This window comes from Crocuta crocuta, unplaced genomic scaffold (assembly GCF_008692635.1).
Source record: "Crocuta crocuta isolate KB4526 unplaced genomic scaffold, BGI_CrCroc_1.0 scaffold102, whole genome shotgun sequence".
Lineage (NCBI taxonomy): Eukaryota > Metazoa > Chordata > Mammalia > Carnivora > Hyaenidae > Crocuta > Crocuta crocuta.
In genome coordinates, this window is record NW_027530019.1 from 4,478,907 (window position 1) to 4,484,489 (window position 5,583).

At 40.2% G+C, this 5,583-nt stretch overlaps 1 protein-coding gene across 3 annotated transcripts in view; it reads left to right on the forward strand.

The window, feature by feature from the left end:
* ATP8B4 (ATPase phospholipid transporting 8B4 (putative)) overlaps positions 1-5,583 on the forward strand; it is a 232,666-nt gene that overhangs the window by 127,085 nt on the left and 99,998 nt on the right. The gene's annotated exons all lie outside the window — the stretch shown is intronic.

A 5,583-nucleotide genomic window follows, 5' to 3' on the forward strand; every position in this document is an offset into this window, starting at 1 on the left:
CACCTTTTTTTGGTCTTCTCTGTTCACCTTTGTCAGTGGTCATCACTAGATTTCAGGTTTTAGTCTGGTGGCTAGAAAAAACTTCTTTGAGTTGTGGGAATTAAAACCATGTATTGCATCCTTTAGTTTAAACTAAAAGCATGATGTCAACATAGTGTACATCGGGAAATGCCCTGCCTAGCTGTGGCGTGGACTAACAGATGAGACAGACATGTGAGGCATACCCTTTTCATGTTCTGTCTGTGCTAAGTATATCTTGTAGCTTGTGACTTCTGGGCAAATCTGGGTATGGTATTATTTTTGTGTCTAGTTACCATGTGGTTTTTCTTCTGAGACTTTGCCAAAATACTTTCTCTAGAACCAAACTACAATTCTTTAGATTTGAATTGTAAGTGCACATCTTCCAAGTATTTGAAGACCTCGGTTTCCCACTCCTGTTCCTAGAGTAGTCCCCATTGGGGACACCAAGGCTCAAAACGGAGATGGCTAGGACCTGAGGGTATCCCTCATAAGTATTCCTGTCTCCTTACTTTTGTTTTTGTTTTTGTTTTTTTTAAATTTTATGTTTTATTTATTTTTGAGAGAGAGAGACAGCGTCAGCGGGGGAGGGTCAGAGAGAGAGGGAGACACAGAACCTGAAACAGGCTCCAGGCTCTGAGCTAGCTGTCAGCATAGAGCCCGACGTGGGGCTCGAACCCACGAACTGTGAGATCGTGACCTGAGCTGAAGTTGGATGCTTTACCGACTGAGCCACCCAGGCGCCCCTTCCTATCTCCTTACTTTTGGACCTGGACCCAAGGACAGTGTCTTGCTAGTGACCTCCTTAGGCATGGCTTGAAACTTTCATAAACTTTCATTCATTCACTCAGTCACTGTCCATTTACTCAATAAATGTGTATTTAACACAATTGACCAGGGATTTGCTAAGTCTACAGATACAGTGGTTAATAAATCAGACCCAAGCCTTGCTTTCACAGAGCTTATAGCCCAGCAGAGAAGACAGACTCGAACAAGTGCTCATTTCCAAAGAATGAGCCAGATTTAGTTTGGTACAGGTCCTAAAGTTCTCCAGGCCTTAAACATGTTGTTGATATATGAACACAGTCACTATATAACAAGCATTGTGCTAAGTAACTGTACACATTATCTCATTAAATCCTTATAGCCCTGAGAGGAAGAGATTATTATTGCCTCCAATTTATGGGCAAGGAGTTTGAGATTCAGAAAAGCTGAATAATTTTCCCAATGTCACATGGTTACTAAGTGGAGGAGCCAGAATACGACCCCAAGACTGCTGGCAAAGCCTATTTTGTGGAAGGCCACAAGAGGCTGTGAACTACAAGCAGGAAGTCCGCACTGGAGAAGTGGGGAATTAGCATGACAACCTAGCTGCTGATCAGGATAAATAAATTTTAAGAATACTCTAAATACAAAATTAATTATCAGAGATCAAGTCCACCTGGGACTCAGATGACATCATCATATTTTTAAAAAGTAGCAATGTTCTCAGTGATCTTGAACGTCAGGATCCCTGACAAGGGTTTATAGAAGAGTTGGGCAAATATAGAGACCACTACAGGCAAGACAGTGTTTTGAGTTTTGGTAGGTAAATCTGTTTACTTAAAAAGTTTTTATATAAATATTTTTATACATTTCTAACATCAGAAAATAATTGATACATAGTCTGTTGAATTTTGTAAGGAAAAACAAATAGCTTGATCTAATATAACAAGTATAAAAATAGAGCAGGCCTTGATTTTTCACATTAGAGTTTTAGGGAATTGAAAGGCTTTTTATAAATAAGTAACTGGAGATAGTTGTCAGTTATACATTTGCAAACTGGACATTTTTATGCCTTGGGGAAAGCCCTGGATATAAGTTGTCCAAATGTGTTTAAGAATCTGTTGCATATTGTTACTGACTGGACTGAGATCTGTTTTTTTGCAATTTATGACAAGTTTACATATTTTGTATGACTGTTAATGCTGAGTTCTGAACCAAGGAAAGGTTGACTCTTTATTTCAGGAATCTTTGTGTATTTTGCGGTCCTTTCTAAAGAATAGCATGTGTGTAATTAAAACACACAAAAGCAAGCATCTCTTTTTGGTTACAGAAAAAGAGACTTGGTTAGCATCTTATGACTTTTTACTTACCAGAGAGTTTCCCATTCACCTGGACAGATGCACAACCCAAGAGCTTAGCTGATATGATTGCAGGAGACCTAGATTCCTTCTAAAGACCAGAAGAATAGCTTCCCTGGTGTTGATATGGCCATTATGGTAGTGATGATGGGTGGCTGAGGCTTGAAGGCTGAAGAATGAAGAGGCTTGAGAAAATAGGAAGGTGACACTCTTAAGAAAAAAATATTTATCACATCATCAGGACAGCAGTGAATGGTTAGTCTCCTAAATTCTGAGAAACTCTTGGCTGGAGAAACTCTTGAAGAGCAATGATGGTGTCTTACTCAATAGATAATTTGTCTTATTAAAAAGTTGCAGTGCATATAATTAATAAATAATGCTATTAATATATATAGAGAAAGCCAAATTCTCTGGAGAATCATGGAATATTGGGTATCGAGTTCCATTTTCATGATAAACTATAGATTTCCACTTGAAGGTAAATGTTTTAGGTAAAGAAAGTTGTTAGGTTGGTAATTAACCAACAATCCAGATGACTAAATTTAGCGTGCTGAGGAAGGGTGAGAATAAAATCTTATGGATTTTGTTTAGGATGGACCTAGAGCATTTCTGTTTGGCTGTGAACTGGGTGAATTGCTATCTGCTTTCCTCTCTGTTCTCCTCAGAGGGGAAAACAAATGTAACCGGCTAGTCTGATTATATTTCTATCTCCTCATTGACATGATCTTTTCTCCCAGTTGTTTCATTGCCCATTAACGATGGCTTTATGCTCTAACTTGTTGGGATGGGCACTGGGTGTTGTATGAAAACCAATTTGACAATATATTAAAAAAATTATGGGGCGCTGGGTGGCTCAGTCGGTTAAACACCCAACTTCGGCTCGGGTCATGATCTCACGGTTCGTGGGTTCAAGCCCCGCATCGGGCTCTGTGCCGACTGCCAGCTCAGAGCCTGGAGCCTGCTTCAGATTCTGTGTCTCCCTCTCTCTCTGACCCTCCCCTGTTCACGCCGCCTCTCTCTCTCTCTCAGAAATAAATAAGAAACATTTAAATGTTTTTTAAAAATTAAAAAAATAAACCTGTTTGTAGTGAACAACTATCTGAGAGAAAATGCTATTTTTTCTAAATTGTTCTTTCACCCATTCTCTGTTTACCGCCTCCAACTCTTTTCCAATACTATTAGCAAAAGGAAGAAGGGTCCTAAAGTTTTTCCTTAGTCTTTATTATGCTTTATGGCTACGGTACCTATTGATTTGCTTCTGATGTGCTTTAAGGTTCCTGCTTTTTCCCCTAGTGTTCTCAGATCTATTTGTATCTTCTTAGAGTTAGGTCAGCCTAAGCCCACCATGGTGGCTGGCCTCCTAGGTCTTCCAGTCCTCTTTATCATTACTACCATAGGAGAATACCCACTTCTTTCATTCATCTTAAATCTACTCCAGCACCCATCTCATTCCCCATCCTCTCTTTTGAAATGATAGGAATTTTTTTCTATCTTTCCAACAAGTAAGCACTGAGATACTATTATGTAGGCAGTATGGTAGGCTGTGGGGATACAGAAATGAGTACAGGGCTCCCTTCAGAGGAAACTATTTACCCTTTTTTGGAAAAGGGAAGAAAAAGTTTGGAAGCTTTTGTTTTATGCTAACAAGGCTAAGAAAGGGGAAGCGGAGTACTTCTGAAAATAAAAAAAAAAAATGTACTTTGGCTTTGTTCCCACCATTTTGTTTTGACCAGGCTCTGTATTTAGTACTTAAATCAGTGGGACCACACTCTTTGAGAAAGGCTGAATTGGGGCTTGGCCTCCAGAACCAAGGCAGAACCCGTTGGCCTTACTGCCTATTCCTGTCTAGAACCACACCCTTGGTATCAGGCCAGAAGTTGGATGAGCCTTGGGGCCAGGGAGGAACAAGCCAACATGTTCAAGGCTGTATTTGTCTCCATGTCAGTCTTTGCTTGTAATAATAAAAATGATCAAATGAGCCTGTTTTTTATATTCCTATTGGCAGGGACTGTGTATCATGTTGTTTTTGCCCAAAACACATTCTTATTTACTTATTTATTTTTTTGGTGGCCAACTTTGAAGACTTGAGAAATTGAGTCGGGTCAGGAAACTGAATGGAATAAGCTTTAAGGGCTGCTATCAACCCAATATTTTATGCAGGTTTTGCTGGAGAAACTCAATTCAAGCTTCTACAAAATTTAGGAATGAACGTTATTGGTGAAGAGGAAGAATATTTTGAATTCTTAGAATTTAGAGAACAGTCCCCTCTTCCACAACGTAATTACTCAAACAACTTGGGCCAGTTGAAATCAGTTCTAATTTACTTTTTAATGTCAGTGATAGGCCATAATGGGAGCAACCAGAATTTAGCCACTTTCCTTTGTGTAAAAAATGACTTCCTACAAGTTATATAACCTCACCCACATTGTCCTGCCAGCGCCCTTGGTTAGTGGTGGACATCTGGGAAGCCGCCAGTGAATGCTCAAGTGGGGGCTATTTAGGTAGCACTTCTGTTATAACTGGGGAAAAGAAAATGGAGTTTGGAAAAAGCAGTCCTGAGTCCCCGAGGTCTTCTCTCCTTTCTGTTTTCTGTTTATTTTTGTGTTTTTCATGCAAGATCTGATGTTACTAAACTGGTCGGTCAGGAGTCATCAGGCCATGTGAAAAGTGGCTGCTGTCACCTCTAAGAGTTTTAAAAGGAAAAGCTATTATTATAGGAAGGAAGGGTGTCTGTTGAAGAAGCCTCTAGGTTCAGGTGCTTGGTGAGTGGTATGACAGAGAACTACAGAGGCTCTGTAGGCTGGGCTGGTCTCCTTTCTCTTCAGTCAGTGCTGAAGACTTACTTTTTTATTTTCCACATGCCACTTTGTATGTTCCCTTTGGCTTTGATTAAACACATGTACCTTTATTGTTCTGGAGAGGTGCTAATCTCACCCCTGACTTGGGTTTGAGCCCTGTTTGGATCTCCCCACCATCTCCCTTATTAATTCCTTCCCCCTTTCTGCCTTCTTTTCTCCGTCTGTCTTTCAGGTCTTGGTATTCATTACTTATGAAGGTTTAATCCCAACCGTTTGCAGTGCAAATGCATTTAATCTATTTGTTGTATTTTGTGACGAGGTCCATACAAGATTATTTCTGGTTTCTTTTTCTGTCAAAAGGACCCCCACCCTGAAAGTGTATTTTCTTATTGAAATAATGGAACGAATTGATTTATTGATTTGGAATGGGCACACCCTTGGTTTGGAATGGGCCTGGAATTAAAAAAACTGGAAACATCTTCTGGTCAGGTTGGGACAAGTTATATGGGGGCTTTTAGAGTCCCCAGACCTCTGCATCTAATCAAGATAAGAAGCATAGAACAGCTGAAAGGAATCACATGCATTCTCAGGCACATGTGGCAAGCAAGGCCCAGGTTTCTTGGTGGGGGGGGGGGCGCGCGGGG